Below are 15,870 nucleotides of genomic sequence, written 5' to 3'. Positions count from 1 at the left end.
AATGTGTGAATGAACTCTAATAGACTCACCCATTCACAGGCTGGGCACTATGCTCCATGGTACAGGAAGAGGGGGGTCATGACTAAGGAGCTTACACAGAGGGCGAAAAGTAAGCACAAGCACGTAAACAAGATTAATGAAACACTCCAGGGCGGAATGAGTGGTAGAGACATAGGAGCCCACTGGAGACAGATGGTCAGGAGACACTAAGCAAAAGGAGTGGGAATTGAGTTGACTTATAAATTTGTGCAGTTAGAGAATGGCTGAAAGAGGCCTATCCTTACTTAGAGAGGGTGGCAACGAGGGAGGAGAGGCAGGAAGAAGATAGCATGTGATGCATTTGGGGCTGTTCAAGAAAGAATGGCATTGCCTTAGGTTCTCGGAAAAGGATTTGAAGACAGTCTGTTCGTGTGAGGAGAGCCCCAGTCAAGGGGAAGACCAAATTTATGAATTTATCTCACCGAGACCAGAGAGTCAGACAGACTTTAGTAAGAAAAACTATGTGGCAAAACCATGATTCTAGAGAACACCCATGTCCCCTTCATTCTTCAAGCTAGGTTCTTTTATCATATGCCAGCTCGCATCTCCCAGCCTGCTTTTTGCTTCAAGGGGACAATTCCTGTGTTATGAGATGCATTCAATTCAGCTCTAGGTCTCTCATATCCATTGCTTGGGTGGCCAGAGTAGGAGTTGGGTTTCTTTTAAGATTCTGGAGACATGGAGATGCATAAGATTTTACTCCTAACATCTGACTTTCAGTCCTCCTGGCTGGTGCCTATAAATTTCATTGCAAACAAATTAAGATTTGATAAGTCATAAATAGTCTACTGTGGCAAGGAGGAGGAGATGGCGTGTTTAATAACATGCTTGTCTTGTAAGCATGAAACCCTGAGTCTGTATACCCAACATCCACAGCAGCACCAAGAGATAAGAGGAAACAACTGTGTGCCTGAAGTTGCTGGCCTCCTAGTGTAGCCAAATCAGTGAATTCCAGTTTCAGTGACAGACTTTGTCTCAAAAGATAAGGTGGAGAGAAATTGGGAAAGGTGGAAGGTACTTGATGTCAACCTGTAACCTTTCCATGAAAGTGGACACACATACATGAGAAGGGGCGGGGGCGGGGGAGAGAGAGACAGAGAGGAGAGAGAGGGGGGAGGGAGGGAAGGGGAGGGGAGAGGAGAGGAGAGGAGGGAAGGGGAGGGAAGGGGAGGGGAGAGGAGAGGACAGGAGGGGAGAGGAGAGGAGAGGAGAGGAGAGGAGAGGAGAGGAGAGGAGAGGAGAGGAGAGGAGAGGAGAGGAGAGGAGGGGAGGGGAGGGGAGGGGAGGGGAGGGGAGAGGGGAGACTAGAAAACTTGTTCTGTCTCCACAATTAACCCATAAAATACAGAATACCGACTTGACTGATACTGACTTTTTTCATATCTATTACTTACTTAGCCACATCAGCATTGGTTACATGTCTTCCAAGAGTAGAAGTTTTAGTTTTCCATGGAAACCTAACAATGACTGTAGAAGGAATTTATGGATTAAATCTATAGTCTTTAAGAATACACTGCCCTATGAACTTCATCTTATGCATTTCCCAGTGACTTCCACAAATAGCATTAATTACTTAGTAATTAACTAACCAGTGTTGAATGCATGGACTCATAAATGAAAACAGTAGCCTAAATGTTTACCCCTGAGATAAGCAAAGATAGGGAGGAAGATTATATCCAATGCTAATCACGGAGTCGCAGCAACATTTCAGACAATGTTAGGTGCCTTCTCACTCATCCCACATGTGAGTAGGTGCTCTTAGCATTTCAGAAATATACAGCCTTAGTCTTTTCTTCCCAGCATTTTGGAGTTAGGAATCTTTGCACTGACCAAAGCCTACCACAAGAACAAGCTTCTCTGACTTTGAAACACTGGTTTGTAACTAGATCTGTGGGTGCCAACTTAAATGTTTAAAAGGCTGTTTGAAAAAGAAATGACCATTTAGCAAAATAACAGTAGCAAGTTCTACTGCAGGCTCTTTGACCACTACCATGGGATTTTGACTGGGATTACAGTATCAATATGAAATCTTCCTCTGCAGAGCAAGACTCAAATGAAAACAGAAGTCAGATTCCCTGCAATAACAATGCCACTGTTTCACCAATACACGAATCTTGTCTTCCAGGTTGGTAGACATGACACTATGCAGGGTTCAGATCTGGCTAAGACCATTGATACCTTTTCTCCCTTGGCAGCTTGCATAGCATCTCCCAGCATCATGAAAGGTACAGCACCAGGAAGAATGTTCCTACTCAGTAGGACTGGGTTCTGCATCCAAACTTTGTGATATCTTTAACAATAGGATTACAATTACAGTAGGTAGTCATGACCAGTGGCAGCCGCTTTGGAGACCTCTGTGGCCTCCCTGGCCAATAGCTCCTGCCTTGTGCTGCAATTTTTGTTTAATAGGCCATGTCTTCTGGGAATGGTTCTGTCATCCATGCAAGGTACCTCCCTTTGAACGCACTTTTAAAAGTTGTATTCTGAAACTAGTTTACTAACTAGTAGGATTTCCACAGCACTTTCTCTTATATCTTTAGTTTACATGAGCTCATCCTGTATCCTCTCCTTCATTTGCTCCTTCAGCTCTCAAACCCAATCTTTATCAAACCCCCATTCCCCAGCAAGACCCAGGGAGCATCTTAGAGGAAGAGACAGAGAGCACATTAAGAGTTAGAGGATGAGGATGAGTGTTGAGAAATGCCGACTTTTAGACGTGCATGGCTAGAACACTCATGAACCCACAACAGTGGTAGTTACCTATGCAAGATCTACACCATATCAAGCCGGCCAAAATTCCCACAAAAATCGGATGGATAGCGTGCAGGCCTCACCACTTGCCCACAAACAAGGGCTAAGAAGCCAAACTTTCTGGGTATTTTCATCGCTCTTATTTTGCAAGACGAAGTACTGAGGCTCTCTGAAGCTCTCTGATAGAATAGAGTCGTTTATTAGTGTGAAGTCCGTGTCCTGATACCAGGCTGTGCTGCAGCTATGCTGTAACATGCACACATTTTCAACTGTAAAATGTCTCTGTGTCCCATTAATTACCTGCAGACAGCCATAATGTAATACTGAGGGGACAGGGCAAAGGTAATCCTTCTATGTGAAGCCTCAGTAAAAAGGACAAAATAGTACAAACCACTGCTGAATGAAGTCGGCGCTAGACTTTCAGGGTCACAGCTTGTCTTGAGATATTTGTCAGGTGCCTATGGGGTCCCGTTCCAGCAGGATGAAAACAAAGGGGTCTTAAAGTACAGAAAGAATAAACAGCAATGTGATTCATGGAGAGGGTGGAAGGATGTTTTAAACTACTATTTTACCATTTAGCGAATGTACTCTTGAGTAAATATCGAAAAGAAGAAAGGGGTTTTCTCTTCTGTGCCTTCCCGGTGTGAGGAAGCCTCTCTCTCACCCTTACTTAATGAAACGGAGCCGAGCCGTTGATGCCTCTAACTCTTCTTTCTTCTAATCTCATTAATGCCTTCTGTTGGGATTCTGGTTGTGGGATAACATAGGGGCAGTCCTCGGACCTCAAGTGAAACGGGAGAGATTTTTCAGTCAGGCTTTTTACTGCTCCGTCAGAATGTGTGAGAACCAGCTCAAAACTAAAGCTGACGGCACTGGTGAGTTGCGCTTTTTCTTCTGTCTGCTGACATTTAGCAGTGTAAACCATTCTTGGACGAAAAAGCAGGCAGTTAAAGGATCAAAGCAAAATAAAGGAATAGCGGTGTGGGGACAATACATTGTTTCTGATTTGGGAGTGTATTTAATAAACCAATCTCCCAAGCCTAACTTTACACTAGAAGAGATGCTGATACACAGTATTATCATATGCTGAGGTGAATTGCTACAAATACTGTTCTGACCTTAAATTGAAGTATTTTCATGTGTCATATCATGTTGACAATAGGTCAACAATATAAACATCCTTGTGTAATTTCTTTTAGCTTTAAGTATACCTGTTAACATTGTTACGGTTATTACTGTAGTTACTTGTTTTGTCTGTTTTTAAGTCAATTTAGTTTGTAGACTATGTAGAAATGTATCACGTATAAGAAATCTATTTTTGTTTAGTGACTTTGTCTAAAAGTAATGAATTATGGGTTGGGGGATTTTTTTTTTACTTCTAATTTCTTTAGTAAGTAGGGACATGTTTCTCTAACCATATGTTATTTCACAAATGTACAGGTCTGGGTGTCTGTTCTGAAAATATTTCAAGGTAAACATGACATAGTGACATTTTTACTAGCATTAAATAACCACAAACAACAGTTTCAAATATAATAAAAAGATACATTTGTTCAAACTTTAAAAAACATTTATAGTTTTCCTAAACACCTACGAATTAAACTAAACCTCAGTATATCTCAAACTCAGAACTTCATATTTACACAGTCCTCAGGGTCTCTGAGTACTTATATTTTAAAGCAGCATACACAGTGTTTCTATGCAATGACTTACCACATTCAAAACTTGTGTTCCTAAGGACTGGATTGGTGAAGTAAGTCCTGACCTATGGATTTCAGTTCTGACATCAGTGGAGTCTTAAACAACTATTTATCCGTACTAGTAACAGATTTATTCAGGATAATGTTGCTATTGTTGTTTGGAAATTAATAACAGTGGACATATTAACGTCTATGTACTTAATCCTCTTTAGTTCTGAATCAATTAACAGCCACTCACAGGTAAACATGTAGCTTTCTTTCTAATTATGTATTTAAAAAAATAACTATCTTTTAGAGGGATCTGCCTATGTGTGCGCGTGCATACACACACACACACACACACACACACACACCTTGTGTAATGAAGTGTATGAACTAACATATTTACATTTTGAGAAAAGAACTATACTTTTTCCTCTTTTTTTATTTTTGTGGACCTACAGGATATATTCTAAATTAAAGGTGAAACTTTAGAAGATCAGTCTTTCTCTACAGCACTTGGTGTTAGGCTTGGCAGTTTCTAGATTTTGCCAATTTCTTTTCTAATATCCCCCTCCCCCAGAGACATAAATACCTATCCTGCTTTAAAAGCAATTTAAAAATCTCTAAGCAAGTGAAAAAATAAAATAAAAGGCCAAACGTCTTCCTAGCAATTCAATCTACACTGTAGCATACAAATGCCTTAGTACAAATGAATAGAGTAAGAAACACAAGCAGCAGTGGTGGGGGTGGGGCACATTCTCTGTTCCGATGTGATTTGTACACTGGCCAGCGTGGCTAGGAATATCCCCCCTTGTAGGAAAAAGGAGGAAGAGTTCAAAGGAAGGAAATCCGGAAAAAGCAGAATTTGAAAATAACGTCCGCTCTCACTATTTTTGTGACAAGAGCATGGAGTGATGTTACTGCAGGGAAAGAAGGTATGGTCATCTTGTTCAGGCTCCAGCCAGCTTACATAAACATGGAGTAAAGCTGTTGAGGATTATGTGAGCATGCTGGATCTGATGAGCTCAAAAATAAGATAGCTCGGCCCTATCATATTTAGGATTATGCTGGTAATCGCCTTAGAGAAAGTATGCAGTATCAGCAGAACAGCCCCTTCGTCTTTGAAGGGAATCGCATTGACTCCAACTGTGTTGGGCAACAGGCCTTTGTGACATTTAGCACAGAGTGGAACCGTAAGACACAACTTTGGAGTTACGTCTTATGTGATCCTTTGACCCCTGAAATAGTTTCTGATGCTGTGTGCACATAGGAAAACTTCCCACTGGTTTCCCTTTCCCTTTGTTGAAGGCCACTTGTGTAACAGTCGACCGAATCCAAGTATGCTGACTTCTAGCCTCGGAACTATTTTTGTCATTAGAGATGACAAGAATCAGGGTTCACTTCAACTCTGCGATTCCTTTCCACTTAGAGTCATTGTTAAGAAGTTAGTGGCTGCTTGACAAGTTTCCTGCAACATAGATAACATGACGGCATAATTCTCGATGGAAGAGTTTGCAATTGCTTTGCTAATGTAGTATTATTCATGTTGGAAATGATGCTCTTGTAGATAATACAAAATATAAAACCTTAAAATATGAGTTTCGTGTAAAGATTATTGATATTAAATTCTTCGATCCTTCGCCCTCTTCTTCTCTTGTCCTGTCTCCCCCTGCCATTTAATTAATGATCAACAATGCAAATCCCATAGTTATGGCCTCACAGTTTTATATTAATCATGTTCCTAGATCTTTACATTTTTTGACGTATTCCCCTCCTTTGACTTTGGTTTTCATTTTTACTTTTCGTAAGCATCTTAATAGGTAGACCAGCTTGGTTTTTAACCCACGAATCTTCAACTACATCCTGAGCACTGGTATGGCATGTGTATAGCATGTCCTGGCCCTCAAATATCCCTGAAAACCACGTAGTATAGGAGCTACATCCTAAGACACAGAAAATAATAAAATACAATGTTGAATCCCATGAAATTCCCAGTATCAATTCATCTTTTCACAGAAAGTAGCAATTTTATGTGAATCAACTCAGTGTGTGTGCTAGTCCACTGCAGGTCAAGGAATGCAGACAAATAATTCTAGAAACATCTTACTACTATTTGCTTTGCACTTATGACCCCATTAAAAGGTTCCCCAACATAAATTTACTTAATCTGGAAACTTACTTTTGTAATTGGGTCTTCCTCTTTCAATCTCTGGTTACCAGCTAAACTTTCCCCTCCCCCTATACATTTATTTCTGAAGATTCCCCTCCCTTCCCAAGGTCTGGCTCAAAAGCAGCTCGACTTCTCAGCTTCACTAAGTTGAAGTCTTCAATTTTCCTCCTCCAGGCTCATCTGTCTGCTCTTTGCTCAGGTTTTTAGGCATGTGTGGCTGTGCAGTCAGGATGCTCCTTTGGAAGAATAAAACATAATTTCCTGTGTATCCGTGGCATCAAACAAACCTTAAGTGGCCTAATTGCATGGGGGTATAGCGTGAGCATGAGTAGATGCTCATGTGTGTGCACACTCCGCTCCAAGCTTGTGTCGGCTACTGATTTTTATTTATTTATCTATTTTTAATGTGTACTTTTGAGTTTTCCAGATGTGTAGCTAGAAGCATGCTGGCTTCTTTCACTTAGCGTTATGCATTGAGGTCTCCTGTGCCAATCCCCCTCATGGCTTGGGAGCTGTTTCACGATGCCAAATGATATTCCACTATACCAGTATCACACGCCCATCTATTCACTATTAAAATGAATCTTGATTGTTTCCCATGTGGGGAAAATGTAAAGAACGCCCCATGCACATGCTCTGTGTAGACATGAATTAGAATTCAGCTACCAAATAGCAAGAAGCACAGTTGCTGCTAAGGCTCCCTTTGATGTTGTACAACTCGCCCCACTGCCTTCCAAAGTCCCTTTTCCCAACAAGAACGGGGCATTCATTTGCTCAGCCTCCTCTCCAGCATCTGGCATAGCTCTTGGTTGTTCAAGTGCAGCCTTCTTGATAGGTGGTTTGCAGCTCAGCGATGCATGAGAAGCATGGCATCTTTTAATGTACTTACTTGTCTTGTCCTCTTGAAAGCAGAGCTTCAGATCTTTGGCCAACTAGCTTTCCATTTTAGGAGCCCTTTGTACATTGTAAGCATACATCCATTATTTGGCATGCATTTTATAATATTCTGTAACTTTTATGTCTCCATTCTCTCAATCCACTGTGGTTTTTTCCACACAGAAAAGCAGGGATTTTTCTTCTCATTTTCTGAAGCGGTGGATTTTCCTTTCTCTTGATTCCTATACAGGGGATAAATTCTGCCTGGTCATTTTAGTCACCTATGGACCCCAGTCGCAATTCCTTGTATCCTCTTCCCCTTCTGTGAGGGAAATGCCACATAAACATGAGTTTCTACTTCAAGGTTCAACTAACTGGACACTAGAACGAAAAATTCCAAAAATAGGAGGAACTAAAGAGACAGGTGTTTTTTTCCTGCCACAGAAAAGAAAACTTCTGTTGTCAGTCAACAAACTCCCTTCAGTGTTTATTTTCTTTTGGGCCTCACTGATGAGCTGAAGCTATCTGGCTAACCACCCTCCAGAATCTGCCTCCCCAGCACTAAGGCTGTGAGTGTGCCCTGTGGCATGCAACATTGTTGCATAGGTTTTATGGAGAAAACCCAGTTCCTGGTTCACACCAAGCAGTGGATTTACTGACGAGGCCATGTCTCCAGCCCCTAGGATACATCTTTAAAGATCACAGCCAAATGCAATTTTGGTAGTAAAGGATTCATTTGACTTAAGTGGCTTCTGAAGCCAAGAACCGAAGCAGAAGAGTGGAGGAGAGCTCCTACTGCCTTTTGTTCTTTGTGCCTCACCCAGCCTCCTTTCTTAGAGTGCTCAGGACCACTTGCCCAAGGAGGACACTGTCCACAAAGAGCTGGGCCCTCCCATATCAGTAATTGAGGAAATGTTCCACTGATTTACCTACCTGTGCTCTCGTAGAGATATTTACTCAGTTGTGATCCCTCTTCCTGGATAACTCTAGCTTTTGTTAAGTTGACAAAAACCAGCCAGCACAGTAGGTGAAAAAAAAAGCCCACCACATTGCTTGACTTTCCAATTTCCACCAACATTTTTAAATTTTTTTCAATTCTATTTTTGGAAATAGGAATACTATTTCCAAAAATAATAGGAAAACTCTATTTAAAGACAAATAGGCATAGTGTTGCATTGTCTATATTCCCAGACACAGAAGGGAAACAATCTGGACCATATAGTGTTACCATAGATAGTTAGACAGACAGACATATTGATAATCCAATAAAACAAGAACTTAGATGAAAATGAAGATGGGTGAATTTGTAAAGTGCTTCTTGCACAAGGATGAAGAACTGGGTTCAAGCCTTGGAATCCATGTAGAAAGCTAGGCATGGTGGTGTGCACTTGTAGTCCAGTGTTGGGGGCAGGAGACAGTGGCTGAGCATCCCTGGGGCTCACTGGCCAACTCTCTGGTCAAAGGAAAAGCTCCAGGCAATCACATAAGAGACCCTGTCTCATGACCAAATGTAGTCAGTTCCTGACAATACTTGAGATCGAACTCTGACTGCCACATACATATACAAACATGCACATGTACATACACCAGTCCTTACACTCAAAAGAAACTTTTAAGAATGAAAAAACAGGGGAGAGATTAAAACTTGTATTTTAAAATAGCCTCAAAAATAGACTTTAAGAAAACGGATTGGTACTCAGTATCCAAAAACTGACGTCTATGCCACAACCTGGAGAACAAGTCAGAGAAGGGGAGGAGCCACTCCCCAAGCAGTGCTAGGCCATAGAGAAAAAGCAGGGGCAGATCTGTCTGCAAAGGGAACATTACCTGTGTTAAATGCAACAATGTAGATGTTCTTGGAATGTGCTGGATTCTCTTTTTCCCCCACATCATCGGTTGGTGACCAGCATTGTGAGGTCTCTTACAGGAGAGGGGGATTCTATAGCTCTGGCTGCCTACTTCCCTATACACAAAAGAAGGTGTATAAAAAGCAAAAGCAGGGAGTGATTTTCCAGAATCTTGCAAACTTTTTTACCTTAGCACCAGGAAAATCAGAGATCCATCCATTCTCAGAGTAGCTACAACTGTGTTCACCTGGCATCACCAGACAATGCTTTTTGAGCTTTAATGCTGTCCCAGGAGCTTGTTACAAAGCAGATTTCACATCACCTGAGCTTGGGTGAGCATTCACAGTTAAACTTGATCCAGATTATAGCGAATCCTCTGATTCATGGGTCTCGCTGAGTGATGGCATCAAGTCCTCTTGAATGACATCAAGACCTACACACAGACCTCACTAATGTGGAGACATTGGCAAGACAAGAAGTGTTAACTAGGAATTAATTCATAAGTTAGGACCTTGTAATTACTAGAGCACATAGAAGTGTTTAAAAGTACAGCACTGAGCTTGTATTTAGTACAATCCTCCACATTTATGCAAATAACCCCAAGCTTTCAGTGAACACTTAAACAGTGGCTACCACCAAACGCTATATTTATTGTATTTTCCTACAAATTATTGTAATTTCCTACAAATGTCCCAAATGTTAATTCTTTTACTCATCATTAAGACCAAATACATAACATGAACAGTTCAAGGAAGGAAATATTTACTTGGGTTCATATTTTCACAGAATACCAGTGCAGGGAGACAAGTTGTAGCAGGTGAACCCGTCCCAGCATATGTGAAGGGCATTGCTTGCTTTGTGGTACTGACCAGGACACAGAGAGCTCGAGCTGGAGTCAGGACCAATCTATAAGTCCTAAAGTCTAGCTCTGCTATCCACTTCCTCCAGATAGGCCCTACCTCCGATGAGGACCAAGTATTCCAGCATGTAAGTTCCTGAGGACATTTCAAATAACATCATCTATGGTGGAGCTTAATCAATCAGTTAGATGTCATAAGATATTTACTACAACTAAGAGTAAAGATGGAATGTTTATAATATACAGATATTCTGACAATTGACCTAATAATCAAGAGAGTTGCCGTATGACTAACTGGTAGGTAGCATATATAGTGTGGATACACTGGCCAAAGAGATTTGTTTTTTCAGGATAGCAAGGGACAGTGCCAGATTTTATCTTTCTACTCAGGCACTGTGTAATTGAAAACTTTCAGCTGTTTATTTCTAGAATTTTCTGCTTAATATTTTTATACTATGGTTGTCCTTGGGTAACTGAAGCAATGATAAGTGCGTTGTGGGTAAGAGGCAATTTCTGCAGTTGTTTTTACTGTTCTGTGCTGGTTGCTATTTGTGGGTTCCATTTTCTACTGTTTCTGTTCTCAAGGGTGAGTGTAACATGCACCACTCTGTGGGCGATTCCAAGATCAAAGGTCAACCAGTCCTGTGTGATTCCCCTTACAATTGTCTTTGAAAGAAAATCATTCTGCCATTGCCATACTGTCATATTTTAATTCATCTAGCTCAGGACTGTCAGAATCACTCTCCAGCATGATACAGAATACAGGTTCAGGACCCTGTCTGTATCCCACCCATCCTGAAGGCTACTGTCTGATTAGCCTCAGTTAGAGTGGACTGGGTCTTAAACATCCTTCACTCTAGTCCTTTAGGTTGACTCTAATTGTGGCCTTTAAAAATATCATACTAAAGAGGTGGATACTTTCAGGTCTCCCAGGGAGAAAGGGGATGAGTACAAGGGTTTTTAAGTTGGATCTGTCACAGATGGTAGATGAGATACAATTTGGGTAGATGACATAAGACATGGGCTACTGCGACCATCTGCAAAAGGATTTTTAACCAAAATAGTCATCTTTATTGGAAATTTTTACATGTGTAAATTGTGTTTCACACAGACATTAAGAGAGTTAATTGCTCTGTCCACTTTTAGCCCAACTGCAAAGTTACAAGAAATAGAAACTAGCAGACAAGCCCAGCCCCCAGGGGTACAGCCTGTACTGTGGAGGGAACAGTGTCCAGCACCCAGAACTCAGCCTGGAAGATGATTCAGAAAACAAAAGATACTGCAAAAAAAAAAAAAAAAGCGTGTTCCCAAAGCCAGAAAACTTTAGTTATTGGCTGTTCCTTCCCAACTGGCCTTCCCAGATCTCAGTGCCTTTGAGGTAACTTGCATGGTAGATGTAATCGTTTCATTCCTAAAGGCTGTACCATTATCAATATCACCAGAGATTCAAAATATATTACTCTCATCACTTTGCAAGTTGTTTCTTCTTTTCATACCAAACATATCACATCATTAATTCTTAAAATTTCCTTCAGAAAAAGAAGTATGTCACAGCTCTCATGTATACTGAAGGAGAAAAGGAAGTTTAGGTCCACCACTTTGAGCTCCTTTAGACAACACTGAAAACAAAAAACAAGGCTTGAGGAGAGGACTCGGTTATAAAGCAATTGCTGTAGGAGCATGCGCTCCTCAGTTCAGATTCCCCGCACTTCCATTAGCTGAGCGCTGCTGTGGCACACATTCCCAGCGAAGAGGAACAAAAGCTGGCAGATGTAGGAGCTCCCTGGCCAGCCAGTCTACTCAATAGGTGAGCTCCAGGTTCTTTGAGAAACCCTGGTTCAAACAATAAGATAGAGTACAGAAGAAGACACAAAGTGCTGACTTCAGGTTTTCAGATACAAATGCATTGGTGTGGTCACCCCCACAGGCATCACACACACACACACACACACACACACACACACACACACACCCATGCATACACATACACACACACACACATGCACACACATGCACATACACACATATGCTTGCATGCACACATATACACCTATACACATACACAATAAGACATAAAGAAGTACAGTCTTATCTTTGCTTCAGCTTAGAATGTCCAGACTACAGAATGGCCAGTCTGAGTTGGAAGACTCAGTCGGATTAGTGAGAATGGAAAGCTTCAAGATTATGTGCAGCAAAACACACCCCCCCACCAGCATCAAGTACCTGGCAGGCTCAACCTCACTGCCTTCCTGAGGGATGCTTTTTAAGAGTCAAAGTATTTTCCTGAGCCATTTTCTGGTTAACTCATTAGCCTGAATTAGTTTTCTGACCTCAACACCTGCTGTAACCAGCAGGGGCTTGAATGGGGCAGAACTAAAGAGGTATATATTTCAATAAACAGAGAAAACTGAGACAAAGATTTTTGCGCAACATTGAACAGGAGACTCTGGGCAAGGAAGGGCAAGAGGGACTTAATAAAACGAACAAAATGAAGACTGAGTAAACTTTATCAATCTCTCAGGCTATCCTAGATCCTCTAAATGTGTTTCTCAATGACAGTGACACTGGAAAATAAACAAATAAATAGATCTCCAGGAGTCAAACAGAAATGCCAAATACCAGCCCGGCCCCCTCCCCAATTCCCTCCTACTACCTTCCTGCCATAGTTGGTGAGAGCCAGGCAGACCTCTAAATGCTCAGCCTGAAGCAATGATAAAGAGCGTGGTACTGGCTCTGCCCATTGTAGTTCTTGGGAAGGCCATTCGGTTGCCCTTAGCCAGACCCTTAGAAACAGCAAGGAAGGAGCAATGCTGTGGTCAAGTATCCTTCAGTGGGCTCTGAAAATCAGTCCTGGAGAGGTGCTGTAGGAAACACATAGTATAAACTGTAACGCTGTAGTTCAGAAAGGGGATTTTTAATTTTTAATGAGGGAAAAGGCAAGTAGCTACTACTTTAAGTGATTCGGATTTATCTTCACTTCTAATAAACATCAGGTGACTTATTCAGCCAGAATAGAAGCAGCCACAAGATTTCTAAACCGAGGACGCTTTCTCCCTCATAATAAACCATATATACATTATAGGTGACTTCTTTCTCTTTAAAACTGATGTTAAAAGTGTTTGTAGCTCTTCAAGATTCCATGTAGAGCCAAGGTTATGAATATGTATAATTATGCAGATGCCCTATTGAATGTTCCTTATCTCATTTGTATTTCTGAAGATGTATAAGATAACCTTTGTGTCTTTCAAAAACATCTTCCTACACCTCAGGGAGCAAATTACCTCTATTTTCATTTCCTTTAAAGTTAGATCATTTTATAATTAAGAATGTATTGAAGCAGATTCTCCCACGTGTAAGCTACTCCCTGGGGTGTAATTTATGCAAAGAGAGCCTCTGACTTAATATCATATCAGCCAACATCTATTCAATGGCTACCTGGGATTATTTTAGTCAGTGTATAGTACCTATAAACACCCACTGTTTGAAATCTTATTGCTAAACTGAAATCCATAGTACAAATAAGTTGCAGTACGATTCATTGAATTATTTTTAAAAATATCTTTAATAAAGATACAATAATATATCAGTTTTTTTTGACATATGCTTTTTCCCCTAAATCATTAGACAAAAATCAGTTAACAGGGACAGTGGTGGCAATTATGATGAGGTGATGAGGATGTCCTTCCTTCAGGAAATAGCCATCTTAGCCTGACAGTTCTATGAAGTTTGTTGATGAATACTGTATTTAAAAGCCACAAAATGTAAGTTCAGAGGCCATCTTGTGTCCCTAAGCATTAATAGATTAATGGGGGACAAATGGGAATAATTTTAACCATCCCATTTCCCCACCACAAAATCCTGAAAGCACTTCAGATAGATTTGTACCCCAAGTTCCTTTCCTTGAATTCTTTGTCTTACAAAAAAATTTAAGTGTCTGTAGCTTATTTAATTTTGAAAAAGTTACTGTGTTACCCTGAAGCCACTTATTGTATTCATTGTGCAAAGTGGTAAGAAAAGATGGCTACACTTCCCACTTATTTGTTTTGTGTGTCAATGAGAGGGAAACTATAGAAGTGTATGCAAGTGTCAACTTTATGTATGAAGCATTTTGAAGGATATTTTGCATAATTATTTTAAATTGGGAAAGGAAATAGCAGATCTTCTTAGTGTGAATAATTTTAACAACTCTTTAGAGGACTATCAAACACAGGAATTCCTGCGTTCCAAATAGCTCCCCAGGACGACAAAACTGTCCTGCCAAGACATTCTACATTCAGGTGCCTATAAGATGGCCCCACAAAAGTACGTGTGTCCGGGTTCCACACTGCATCAAACTCCACAAATATCTTCTTTTCTGCTCCAAGGCCAAGGCTCAAACCTAGCTCTCATGCCTGCTAGAGAAGCGCTCTCATCCCATCCCGCTCTACCCCACAACATCGTCGACAACATTCACCATCTTATCACTTTGTTTCATCAGTTCATCTCTCTGTCTTGCTTCTGAGGCGAGGCAGATAGAACTCTTCCAATTCTCCATCAGCTTCGGTCTTCCTTACCTCTCAGCGTCTACTCTCACATCTGCCTCTGAAGCATTTGTTCGTGTCTCTGTGCCAACCTTTGTCCCGGAGCAGATACCTTCTTTCTGCCATTGCCTGACTCCTGAGTCAAGAGTAACCTTTCTTTGATCTGCTTTTTTTCTGGTTAGCCTGCCAAGCAATAAGGCTCTCCCTTCTGTAGTGGGGGTGGGGGGGGTGGTTTTAGGGATTCGGTTTGGGGCTTTTCTCACACTGTGCGAGCACTCCAACATGGGACTACATCCCAGCCTTGTCGTAACCGTTTATTGGCTTTGTTTTATCCATTCCTCGTGGCAAAAAAACTGCAAAAACTTCCCTGCCTAACTCTAGTGGCTTCCAAGTCTTGTCATGCTTTGGTGTGTCCGTGTGACCCAAATTTCCCATAAAGCCATTTACTCTGTATGAATACCAGCAACAGTCATACTAGACCTCTGACTTATTTTCATTCAATGACCCTTGCCTTTCTCTTCAGCCAAACCAAATCCCACACATTCTATAAAATGAACTGTCTTTCCGATTGGAACTGCAGTGATAGAAGAGGTTGGAATAGTTCAGGTCCAGGGCTAAACACCTCATCTTATGCTAGCTTTAACCTCCTGGCTAGCCATTGTGTTCCCTCTACTGTGTCAGAACCGACATCCTGTGACTGATGGATAAAGCTCTTTTGGAATCTATTAATTTAGTAAACCACTAGTTTTCATTAACCCAGAAGCTCAGAATGTCACAGACAGCATCTGAGACCTATAGCAACCACCTCTCTGATGTATTCATCAACGTATTTCAAACTTGCCCTGATTCATGATTTTCTTTGTTCTCTAAAACTAAAAAACTTTACGAACCTCTTTCCACATTTCAACATAGAATTTGGGATAACCTAAATCTATGATCTGGGCCATGGTCACTCAAATATGCCCTAGAATAAGCTATCTTTCACACTTTTTTAAAAAAATGAATCCTCTTCATCTCCAGTAAAACTAAAAGCATACCAACTTCCTATATAATTTATTTTTCTGATTTATCAATTATTATGTTTCTTATTAATGAGACTATCAAAGTCACCACCATATCTTCTCCT

The 15,870-nt window shown here is 41.0% G+C and overlaps 1 protein-coding gene across 1 annotated transcript in view; it reads left to right on the top strand.

The window, feature by feature from the left end:
- Rorb (RAR-related orphan receptor B) overlaps positions 1–15,870 on the top strand; it is a 180,734-nt gene that overhangs the window by 107,235 nt on the left and 57,629 nt on the right. The window lies entirely within an intron of this gene.

The sequence above is a fragment of the Rattus norvegicus genome, chromosome 1, assembly GCF_021556685.1.
Source record: "Rattus norvegicus strain SHRSP/BbbUtx chromosome 1, alternate assembly SHRSP_T2T, whole genome shotgun sequence".
In the NCBI taxonomy this organism is placed as follows: domain Eukaryota; kingdom Metazoa; phylum Chordata; class Mammalia; order Rodentia; family Muridae; genus Rattus; species Rattus norvegicus.
This window is presented reverse-complemented; position numbering and strand designations above follow the sequence as displayed.